The sequence below is a fragment of the Protopterus annectens genome, chromosome 16.part0, assembly GCF_019279795.1.
Source record: "Protopterus annectens isolate FY-2018-M chromosome 16.part0, PAN1.0, whole genome shotgun sequence".
In the NCBI taxonomy this organism is placed as follows: Eukaryota; Metazoa; Chordata; order Ceratodontiformes; family Protopteridae; genus Protopterus; species Protopterus annectens.
Window position 1 is genome coordinate 80,115,064 of NC_056750.1, and position 13,455 is coordinate 80,128,518.

Consider the following 13,455-nt stretch of genomic DNA (forward strand, 5'->3'; position numbering starts at 1 on the left):
GAGGTCCCCATGCTTCATGACAACATTTAAATAATAAGAGGTGCCATGCTTCTGTGACTGCTGCACTGTGACTATTTGGATTTCCTGGTTTATAGTCTGCGAACGTACACAAGTCTCTCTTCCTTTGTACTAATCTTATTGTATTTTGTTTTACTTTCAGTTTGCTGTTTTATTTTATTTATTTATTTTGATTTTTTGAATATCTTAGTTAAATCTAGTTAGCAAAGCTTTGCGGTTTGTTCCTCGACTGCAACTAAATTACTTTGTCTATTTGTTTTGAGGCTAACAATTCAGTATAATAAACAATTTAGAAATTGCAGCTCCTTTTTATGAACACCACAAGTTTAACTTCAAAATATGCACAAAAGTTAGTAGTTAGGAAAGCAAGAGTGAAATCAGAGATAAAAGACCATCTGTGGCAATTACCACGCAAAGCAAAATCCATAGGCAGAATAAGAGACTGTCCCTGGCATTCAGAAAGGGCTAGAATGAAGGGTAAGCCTTATGAGAGTGGCCTACCTCCTCACACTGACCCTTTCTGATTCAAGACTGTCCGACTGCACTGGTTTTCTTCTTACTGGAGCATCAGATTCCACTGGCCATGGTACTTGATAATGATGCAATCCAGGGAATGGCTAATGCTAAATTGCCATGTGCTGTGCACTGGAAATGCTTGTGGATACCAACTTACACTGCTGAGTGATTCAGAGAATCGCTCAACTATACAAATTAACATGGCTAGTCCAAAAACTTGACACAACCAAATGATGGCAGTCACCCCTTGAGATCAATGGAAGAGGCAATGATGCAGCTTATCTCAGTGAAGTTCACTTGAGACATTGGTTCATAGGTTCATAGGTGTGCACTAGGCTAATGGCCCTAGAGCCTTTACAAGTCAAGCCCACAAAAATTGCCCAGGCACAGTGCCACCCAATATTAGTTCCCAGTGTCCCTATCCAGTAGGGCAACTGGAATGATCCCTGGAGTGAACTTCCTGGGTTTGGGGAGGCTGAGTGTATGTATCTATATTTCTGGTAGTGTGTTCGTGCCTGTAGGGGTATGAATGTAGCTGGATGACTACATGATGGTGGTGTGTGTGGGTGTGTGAGTGCTTATAATTTGTAAGCTCATAGGTTGTTACTAAGCTGTCAATCCAAGAGCCATTTTTAAGCCTAACCAAGCTTACCCCAAATTTACCAAAAAAAATTGCTGACATATTAATACTGCAGAGAATTGTACCGGTATGATGAAGGCTTGTACACATCAAGCATTCATAGGTGGTGTCATTATTATTAGCTTTATTATTGTTATTACTATTATTATTATTTATTATTATTATTACTAATTATACATTTGTAATTAGTCGGTCCATGGCAGACTAGCTTACAGTGCTAGAATTCAGTTATTTGCAGGAAGATGTTTCAGCAGAAGAAAAAAAAAATCTCCCTCTAGGTCTCTACCAGCATACCTCTCAGCTGTCCAGATTTTCACAGAATGTCCACATTTTATTATTCTGGTCGGTTCCTAATAAAATGTGCAGTTTTCTGGCAAGCCACTGGGGATTGAAGTCGCTAAATAACAACAGACATTTGAGTTTCAGATTTCACATCCTTCATAAAATTCATGCCAACACAAAACATTATTCGGGCAACATTCTAAGTTTATAAGACCAATACTTACAATTTCTGCCTATTGTAAGACCTTTGACCCCCCCCCTATTTTGTTTGTCTTTGTCCAGATTTCTTGCAATAAAAGGTTGAGAGACATGCAGGCTACCAAAAATACTGTTCCTAATTCTGGAACTTTGGAATTTGAAGGATGAAACACACAAATGATACTGGTCTACTTCAATTATTCAGTTAATTACACACACACACACACACACACACACACACACACACACACACACACACACACACACACACACACACACACACACACACACACACACACAAATGCACATGCATGAACACAGACACACATGCGCACGCATGTACACACACATTCACACACATGCACATGTATGAACACAGACACACACGCACATGCACATGCAGACACATGCACACGCACACACACACACACACACACACACACACACACACACACACACACACACACACACACACACACACACACACACACACACACACACACACACACACACACAAACACGCACACAAACACACACTCACAGACATACTTTATAAAATATAACATCATGCCTTTTTTATTTAATTGCAGTTAGCAAGCATTTACTGATGCCTCTACTTTCTCTTTCTGTACGTTCCTATTCTGAGTGCATTCATTAATATACTGCTGCCTTACTGTGTAGATGTCAAGCAGTGTCTCTTATCTACCTGCCTGTGTTCACACTAGGATCTACATCCTTTGATTTTATTGATAGGTGTTTACACATCACATAATAAAAGGTATTAATGAAACTGCTGCAAAACCAAGCTAACAAGGAAGGACTCGACACATAGTCTATATCAAGGGAGCAAAACCCAGTTACAGAACAAACCAAGCTAACAAGGAAGGACTCGACACGTAGTCTATATCAAGGGAGCAAAACCCAGTTACAGAACAAACCAAGCTAACAAGGAAGGACTCGACACGTAGTCTATATCAAGGGAGCAAAACCCAGTTACAGAACAAACCAAGCTAACAAGGAAGGACTCGACACGTAGTCTATATCAAGGGAGCAAAACCCAGTTACAGAACAAACCAAGCCAACAAGGAAGGACTCGACACATAGTCTATATCAAAGGAGCAAAACCCAGTTACAGAACAAACCAAGCTAACAAGGAAGGACTCGACACATAGTCTATATCAAGGGAGCAAAACCCAGTTACAGAACAAACCAAACTAACAAGGAAGGACTCGACACGTAGTCTATATCAAGGGAGCAAAACCCAGTTACAGAACAAACCAAGCTAACAAGGAAGGACTCGACATGTAGTCTATATCAAGGGAGCAAAACCCAGTTACAGAACAAACGAAGCTAACAAGGAAGGACTCAACACGTAGTCTATATCAAGGGAGCAAATCCCAGTTACAGAACAAACCAAGCCAACAAGGAAGGACTCTGCACGTAGTCTATATCAAGGGAGCAAAACCCAGTTACAGAACAAACCAAACTAACAAGGAAGGACTCTGCACATAGTCTATATCAAGGGAGCAAAACCCAGTTACAGAACAAACCAAACTAACAAGGAAGGAGTCGACACATAGTCTATATCAAGGGAGCAAAACCCAGTTACAGAACAAACCAAACTAACAAGGAAGGACTCTGCACGTAGTCTATATCAAGGGAGCAAAACCCAGTTACAGAACAAGCGAAGCTAACATGGAAGGACACGACACATAGTCTATATCAAGGGAGTAAAACCCAGTTACAGAACAAACCCAGCCAACAAGGAAGGACTCGACACTAGTCTATATCAAGGGAGCAAAACCCAGTTACAGAACAAACTAAGCTAACAAGGAAGGACTCGACACGTAGTCTATATCAAGGGAGCAAAACCCAGTTACAGAACAAACCAAGCTAACAAGGAAGGACTCAACACATAATCTATATCAAGGGAGCAAAACCCAGTTACAGAACAAACCAAGCTAACAAGGAAGGACTCGACACGTAGTCTATATCAAGGGAGCAAAACCCAGTTACAGAACAAACCAAGCTAACAAGGAAGGACTCTGCACGTAGTCTGTATCAAGGGAGCAAAACCCAGTTACAGAACAAACTAAGCTAACAAGGAAGGACTCGACACATAGTCTATATCAAGGGAGCAAAACCCAGTTACAGAACAAAAAACAGAAGAAGCTGTAAGAAGCTTGAAAGAAGACAGAGAAACAAGCAAAAAGGCTTCACTGCAAGTACCTGAAAACTGAATAGGTACAGAGGCTCAGCCTACAGCGAATTGGCAGAAACAGCGAGTGACATTAGTCAGGCTTGAGGTATAACGTTCCTTAAAAAAGAACAGCTGGAATGAAATGCTGCTGACTCATAAGGTAGGAAGAGGGATATGTTCTCAACAGCTGTGACAAGCTCGTCTGTATTAGATGTAATTTGGGCTATTATGAATAACTCTGGCAACAGCATAGACGTCCGGAAATTACAGTTCTTCTACCTCTTACATGTTGCTTTTTACTAGCATTTCTAAGAAACATAAGCTAAAGAGGACAATATCTTTCAAGACAAATACCTGATCAAGAATAAAAGGAGCATAGTAAAATGAAAATAAAATCAATATTTCAAAGTTAATGTGAAGTGTGTTATTCACAGAAAGAGTAGTAAACGCACTGACCCCCATATTGAAGACACATAGGTATCAGAACTGGGAAGGGTATTTTCAAGAATATGCAGAATTCACAAGTTTGGTGTGTAGTATGATTCAAAGCTAGGAAGACTAGGTCTACTAAGGGGAAATATATTGTTCTCCAATATTTTGGGAGAGGTATAGAGCAGCATTAACACAGATATTTGTTACGGCCATGGTGCCTGATGAATGAAACCCTATTTTCATCCAGATTTTACAGTGTTTATTTGCCAGGTTCTGACTTTAACAAATGATAAACGGATGTTCCATCTGTCTATCTTTTTTTTGTTAGGCACAGAGAACATCACATACAACACTTAGCCAACATCCATCCCTGTGTTTCTAATTCTCTAGATTAGTATTTCTATAACGTGCTATTAATGCACATATACCTCAGTAGTATTTCTATAACGTGCTATTAATGCACATATACCTCAGTAGTATTTCTATAACGTGCTATTAATGCACATATACCTCAGTAGTATTTCTATAACGTGCTATTAATGCACATATACCTCAGAAGCATCTACAATAAAATTCCAGATCCGCATGCATGCGTTGCAGCAAACAATCCAGGCATCCTAATCATCACTGAAATGTGGCTAAAAGCAAACACTAAAGATGAAGAAATCCTTACCTCAGGATACAATAAGAAATGATGGAGTACACAAAAAAGATGGAGTAGTTGCAGCACTTGTTGAAGCCACACTAAGCATCATCACATACCCACTGACTCACCCCAACTCTCCCAACACAAGAATACCTATGACCCTCCTGCACCCGAATAAACACAGAGCTATTTGCATTGCTGCCTTATATATTATATATTATATTATTATTATATTATATTATTATTATATTATACATTCCCATTCTTGAAAACATCCTTCAGTAGTTTTCCAATAATGCAAATAAAGAAGCTGTTATACCTGAGGATGTGAATATAGACGTTTTACTTGTAAACAATGACTCCCCTACCCTCTCTGGAAACCTATTCAGTTTCACTCAAGTAATCACCTCTCCCACTAGAATGTAAAAACACAGCAACAGGCCCTCACTACCAGACTAGATCCTTACCACCTCACTCTCAAACATAAACACCTTTGGCTGTTTCCCAGACAACATCAATGACCATCTCCCCACATTCATTACAAGACAAACTAATCACCCCCCAAACATACAGTGTAGCAAGCACATAGAATCTTAATAAACCACCTCTCCCAGTACAACCAGAATAATTGACACCTTAATAAACTATGTATCCCAGTACAACCAGAATACTCTAAAAAACTATGACTAGAAGATGCTGTTGCCAATTTCAATAACATTCCATAACATACTAAATGAGATAGCTCCCACAAGAACAAAAACAACCAAACATAACCCTACTCCATGGCTCAGCAAAGACCCCACATAGCTCATGCTAAATAGAGACAAAACCTGGAAGTCATGATATAAAGACAGAACCCAGCAAAAGTGGCACATTTTTAGACAGCTTAGAAATCGATATAAACAGCAGGTCAAACTAGACAAATTTGCATTCCTTCACTCTGTTCAATGCAAACCTAATCACAGTTCTAAGCAATTCTGCACAACAATAAAAACCGTACTGTACCCCAATCAAACTACTGCCCCATCTCCTACCATAAACAATGACACAGACTCCACAGCCACCCAATTCAGCAGACACTTCATTATATCTGTCCTCTCTCTACTAGAGTCTAATCCACTCTCCTATCTCTCTGTCCCCACCAACAATAACAATAGTCACAATATCCCTCTCTTTTCTTTCCACCAAATACCTACCTCAACTATCAAAAATTGCCTTCAAAAACTGAAAAATACTGCACTAGCTACTGACAACCTCCCACCCAAGTACCTTAAGTTAGCTGCTGATGTCCTGGCATACCCCATCTCAGTACTCATCAAATAGATCTATCACATAAAACTATGTGCCTACCATCTGGAAAAAAACACATATTTTACCACTTCAAAAAGGTGGATCAGCCACAGGCCTCTCCATGTGCCATCACATTGCAATTCTCTCCCCTCTGTCCAAAATCTTAGAAAGATGTGTAAACCCCCAAATCCTAACTCATCTCAGAAACAACAAAATACTCTCCCCTACACAACATGGCCTTTGACCACACCACAGCACAACAACAGCTCTGCTTAGTTTGTCCGAAACCATAAATACCAGTAGAAACCCTGGAAATCTAATATCTTCCCTATTCCCTTATCTATCAAAAGCATTTGACACAGTATCATTCCAACTTCTAACCAATGAACTATCTTCCCTTCCAACTCCTAACCAATGAACTATATTCCCTTCCAACTTCTAACCAATGAACTATCTTCCTTATTACTGTCTCGTTCAGCTATTACTTGGTTCTGCAGCTCTCTCTCCAACAGACAAGAGGCTGTAAAATGGAATCAGGACCTACCCCCTACCTTTCTGTTTCCATCGGTCTCCCACAAGGGTCAGTATTATGTCCAGTACATTTCAATATATTCACAAACAACTGGCACAAAGCCAGGAGACCTGCCACCTTAGTACAATATGCCGATAATGTCACCATCATCTCCTGAGCCTCAGCCCTTCCACTACTTCAACAAACGACTGAAGATTCCTTCATTTCCATAGAATCAATGCTAAAGGCTTATCAGCTAATCCTAAATGCCAAAAAAAAAGAAAAGAAAAATTAATGCTTTACAAACCCAGATCTCTTTTCAACAACAGTCAACCTTTTAACATTATGATAATGAACAAATGAACATCACCTTAGAAACAGTAACATATATATATATATATATATATATATATATATATATATATATATATATATATATATATGCACACACATACATTGTATGTATGTATCTCTCTCTCTCTCTCTCTCTCTCTCTATATATATATATATATATTTATTTATTTATTTATCTATTTGACATTTGTTAACCAGGTTAGTCCGACTAGGCTGCAGAGACCTTTTCAGTGGAGATCAGAGGAGAAAAGCTCTACAGATAAACAAATACAAAAGCAAAACATCATACAATATTAACATATAAGTGTATATACACAGGAGAAACAGAATACAATTTATAAATGAACATGTTAGATTACAAGAGTAATACTGACCGTTTAAACAGCCAGGGTACATATTAAGTATATAAAGTATAATATAAAACGTTAGATTCTATCTAACAATTACCATCAAAGAGAAATTCAGTGTTGGTAGAATATCATAAAGACCTTAAATGAGTAGTTGTGGTAAAGCGTGAGAGCTGAGAGGGGGAGTGGAAGAGGACAGGGAGCAGTTTAGGTGGGAGTAGGACAAGGACAGGTCCAGGAATTAGTAAATAGGTCCTTTAGAAGTTTTTGAAGTTAAGTAAGTTGCTGTTTCTTCTAAGAGAAAAGGGGTTTGTTACAGGCATTGGTGAGGGAGTGGTTGTATAAACGGAGTGGTTGTATAAACATTTGCCAATATTTTTATTGGGTTTGCAGATGTCTAAGAGGTTTAGGTCTGTGCTGTATAGGTTACGCTTAGGAGAGTAACGAGTGATGAGATCAGTGACGGCAGGACAGTGGGAGGATTGATTTAAGATAGCATGTGTGGAGTGGAGTTGGGCAGGAAGGAGTTGGTTATGGAGCTCAAGCCATTGTAGGTCTTTTAAAGCTATGCAGTGGTGAGAGCAATAGGGAAGGTTTGCAGCGAATCTGGTTATTCTTTTGTAGGTGGTTTCAAGTTTAGCTAATAGACTGGACTGAATATTGTTCAGACTAGGGGCTGCATAAAGTAAGGTTGGGAGAAGGAAAGTCTGTGCTAGAGAATGTTTGGCATTAATAGTGAGGTATTTTTATGTCTGTATAAGAGACCAAGTTTTTGGTGGGTCTTGCTGATGACTTGTTGAATATGTATGTCAGACTTTAGTTGGTCATCTATGACCACATCCAGAAGTTTATTATATGGTTCAACAGAGATAAGTATATTATTAAGAGAAGATACCATGAAGGTATTTTTGTGCTGCTGTAGTGATTTGTGGAGGAAGAGTAGAAGTTTGTTTTTTTAGGACTGAGAAGTAGTTGATTATTGGTCAGCCATTTTTCGACTGAAAAGAGGGAATCTTGCATTAATTGTGTTAAAATGTATCAGCAGTGCACCCTACTGAAATTAAGAGAAATGCGCATGTATTATGGCATCTGAATTAATTGTATATGTTTTAATAGAGGACACTGGCTCAACAATGGTTAACCAGCTAGCTTATTTTAAGAAAAACAAGGGAAATCTAAATGAGCTGTTAAATCATTGAACAGCACATCAGAGTGCTGAGTAGGCCCAGACATCCACTACCAAGAAGGACTAGAGGCCTTATCACTATACTCAGTGTCATATGCACTCCTTAGGAGTGATCTGTGCCTTGCTTATATAGCTATTAGGGATCTAGTAGTCTAAGAACTCTTGCACCTACACAAACAGTTCAGCTAACATTAGGACCAAAGATATATAGCTACTCCAGTAAACAAAACTGACAAGGTGGAGGGATACATTTGTCATGCAGTGCCTTTAAAAAGGAGCTGGACCATTGGATGGGTATTCACAAGTTCACCCCTGTTATGACTGGTCTGTTCTTCCTTATAAAGGGACAAATAGCCTAAGGGTTGGTCCTGCCAAGATATAATTGGCCACATGGCTAAGTTGCCTTGTAGCTTCTATGACCCTACCTTTCTTAGTACTTTTGAAGTGAAAAGTTTCGATACTTTGACTAAAATGTATTCAGATAAAGTACAATAAATATGTAAGATATACTTTTAGAAACAAATGATGAGACTTAAATGGACGGAATGTGGAATTTAAACTTGGTACAAGTGTAACCAATAAAAACCTTTCAGAAAATGGCTTTAAACTTTTGGGTCTAAATGGCTCCAGAGAGCTATGTTTACATTGAAGACATGCACTAGCCACTGGGTGGCACCATTGGGTCAAAACTTACTCATGCGAGTGCTCTTGAAAAAGGCTTTTTTTTTAAATAGAAGCATTTCAAATTCTCCTAACAGGAGCGGCCTTAGGTCAACTGGTGCCATAGGCAAAAGGGCTCCACGGCGCCCCCCCCAAACCACATGGTGCCCTCATCCTGGTCTACCTACACCAAATAAATACTGAAAAAAATGCCCCCTGATAGAGTGATAAAGTGGCACCCTAGGCAGCCGCCTTGTTGGCCTATGCCTAAGGCCGGCTATGTCTCCTAATATTTTGGGTTATGCACCTTATGAAAAGCTAGGTATGAAATCAGAATTATATATATATATATATATATATATATTTATATATATATATATATATATATATATATATATATATATATATATATATATATTTTTTTTTTTTATCTATTTGACATTTGTTAACCAGGTTAGTCCGACTAGGCTGCAGAGACCTTTTCAGTGGAGATCAGAGGAGAAAAGCTCTACAGATAAACAAATACAAAAACAAAACATCATACAATATTAACATATAAGTGTATATACACAGGAGAAACAGAATACAACTTATAAATGAACATGTTAGATTACAAGAGTAATAGTGAGTGTTTAAACAGCCAGGGTACATATTAAGTATATAAAGTATAATATAAAATGTTAGATTCTATCTAACAATTACCATCAAAGAGAAATTCAGTGTTGGTAGAATATCATAAAGACCTTAAATGAGTAGTTGTGGTAAAGCATGAGAGCTGAGAGGGGGAGTGGAAGAGGACAGGGAGCAGTTTAGGTGGGAGTGGGACAAGGACAGGTCCAGGAATTAGTAAATAGGTCCTTTAGAAGTTTTTGAAGTTAAGGAAGTTGCTGTTTCTTCTAAGAGAAAGGGGGTTTGTTACAGGCATTGGCGATGGAGTGGTTGTATAAACGTCTGCCAATATTTTTATTGGGTTTGCAGATGTCTAAGAGGTTTAGGTCTGTGCTGTATAGGTTACGCTTAGGAGAGTAATGAGTGATGAGATCAGTGACGGCAGGACAGCGGGAGGATTGATTTAAGATAGCGTGTGTGGAGTGGAGTTGGGCAGGAAGGAGTTGGTTATGGAGCTCAAGCCATTGTAGGTCTTTTAAAGCTATGCAGTGGTGAGAGCAATAGGGAAGGTTTGCAGCGAATCTGGTTATTCTTTTGTAGGTGGTTTCAAGATTAGCTAATAGACTGGACTGAATATTGGTCAGACTAGGAGCTGCATAAAGTAAGGTTGGGAGAAGGAAAGTCTGTGCTAGAGAATGTTTGGCATTAATAGTGAGGTATTTTTATGTCTGTATAAGAGACCAAGTTTTTGGTGGGTTTTGCTGATGACTTGCTTTATATGTATGTCAGACTTTAGTTGGTCATCTATGACCACATCTAGAAGTTTATTATGTGGTTCAACAGAGATAAGTGTATTATTAAGAGAAGATACCGTGAAGGTATTTTTGTGTTGCTGTAGTGATTTGGGGAGGAAGAGTAGAAGTTTGTTTTTTTAGGACGGAGAATTTTTTATTTTTTTTATTTATCATTTGTTAACCGGGAAAGTCCGACTTGGAACGAAGCCAATTTTCAGCGGAGGCCCGGGGAGAAAGGCTCCAGATGCATGTCTTTGTAATGTGGGAGGAAACCGGAGCACCCGGAGGAAACCCACACGAACGCAGGGAAGACATGCAGACTCCACACAGAAGGCACCCTAGCCGAGAATCGAACCGGAGAACCTCTTGCTGTGAGGTGACAACGCTACCGCTGCACCACTGCGCCGTCCAATGTACAGTGTATTATTAACAGAAGATAAGTAGTTGATTATTGGTCAGCCATGTTTCAACTGAAAAGAGGGAATCTTGAGTAAGAGCAAGGAGGCGGGGAAGGTTATCAGAGCACGAGATAATAGTGGAGTCGTCTGCATATTGTATTAATGAGGAGTTTGGACAGGAAGTGTGTAGGTTATGTGTAAAGATATTAAAAAGGAGAGGTCCAAGTATTGACCTTTGGGGGACACCGGTTTGGATTGGGAGGAAGGGGGAGAAGGCAGAAACCCATTTGATGGACTGGAATCTGTTGCAGAATGTATGTATGTATATATATATATATATATATATATATATATTATATATATATATATATATATATATATATATAGATATATGGGTCTACTTCACATAATTGAACATTCAAATGTTCGACTTTCATATGTCCGAGACCATATGATTGAACATCTGAATGTTCGAAAATGTGAAAAAAAATAAACAAAAATAAAACTACACAGTGCTAGCATGGGGTGAGTGGGGCTGCACCGCCCACCTCCCGCTATTTAAATATACTAACTCCAAGATCGCACTACATTGCGATAAAGGGAAATCTTCCCATTCCGCGCTCTATGGAGATCCCCATTTAGACCATTTAAACTTTTAAAAGTTCTATCATATGGTCTTGGCCACATGAAAGTCGAGTTTTTAAAAGTTTGACCTTCTAAAGGGGACCTATATATATATATATATATATATATATATATATATATATAGATATTCATTTTTGACCATTCAGTGTCATTGTTTCAGGACTTGATCTAGCACGTCCCAACATTTCAAATGGTAACCACTCAAGCTTTTAATGTGGCATAGCTTGAAACAGTGTTACACTGTGAATTCCATTATTAAAGTTTCCGAATATCCAAGTATGATGACAGGAGGTACTGTCAGCCATGCCAGGGAGAAGTAGGGTAGTGGATGTAGGACTTGTGCCACCACAGCTAGCTGGAATTTTATAAATAATTATATGTCATTTGTATATGAAGCTTGTTTGTATAGATGCTTGTGCTGAAAATGTATTTGTGAGCTTTTCTTGTGTTAATTGTGTTAAAATGTATCAGCAGTGCACCCTGCTGAAATTAAGAGAAATGCACATGTATTATGGCATCTGAATTAATTGTATATGTTTTAATAGAGGACACTGGCACAACAATGGTTAACCAGCTAGCTTATTTTAAGAAAAACAAGGGAAATCTAAATGAGCTGTTAAATCACTGAACAGCACATCAGAGTGCTGAGTAGGCCCAGACATCCACTACCAAGAAGGACTAGAGGCCTTATCACTATACTCAGTGTCATATGCACTCCTTAGGAGTGATCTGTGCCTTGCTTATATAGCTATTAGGGATCTAGTAGTCTAAGAACTCTTGCACCTACACAAACAGTTCAGCTAACATTAGGACCAAAGATATATAGCTACTCTAGTAAACAAAACTGACAAGGTGGAGTGATACATTTGTCATGCAGTGCCTTTAAAAAGGAGCTGGACCATTGGATGGGTATTCACAAGTTCACCCCTGTTATGACTGGTCTGTTCTTCCTTATAAAGGGACAAATAGCCTAAGGGTTGGTCCTGCCAAGATATAATTGGCCACATGGCTAAGTTGCCTTGTAGCTCCTATGATCCTACCTTTCTTAGTACTTTTGAAGTGAAAAGTCTCTATACTTTGACTAAAATGTATTCAGATAAAGTACAATAAATATGTAAGATATACTGTTAGAAACAAATGATGAGACTTAAATGGGCAGAATGTGGAATTTAAACTTGGCACAAGTGTAACCAATAAAAACCTTTCAGAAAATGGCTTTAAACTTTTGGGACTAAATGGCTCCAGAAAGCTATGTTTACATTGAAGACATGCACTGCCCACTGGGTGGCACCATTGGGTCAAAACTTACTCATGCGAGTGCACTTGAAAAAGGCTTCTTTTTTAAATAGAAGCATTTCAAATTCTCCTAACAGGAGCGGCCTTAGGTCAACTGGTGCCCTAGGCAAAAGGGCTCCACTGTGCCCCCCCCAAACCACACGGTGCCCTCATCCTGGTCTACCTACACCAAATAAATACTGAAAAAAATGCCCCCTGATAGAGTGGCACCCTAGGCAGCCACCTTGTTGGCCTATGCCTAAGGCCGGTTATGTCTCCTAATATTTTGGGTTATGCACCTTATGAAAACCTAGGTATGAAATCAGAATTCATAATGTGAAACCAAACATGTTTATATGAACTTTCGCAGACACACTGTGCAGAGTCCCAGCTCCGTACATAATTCAGGAAGATACTGAGATGGTTAGAAGAAAACAAAATCTGAAGTTGGGGC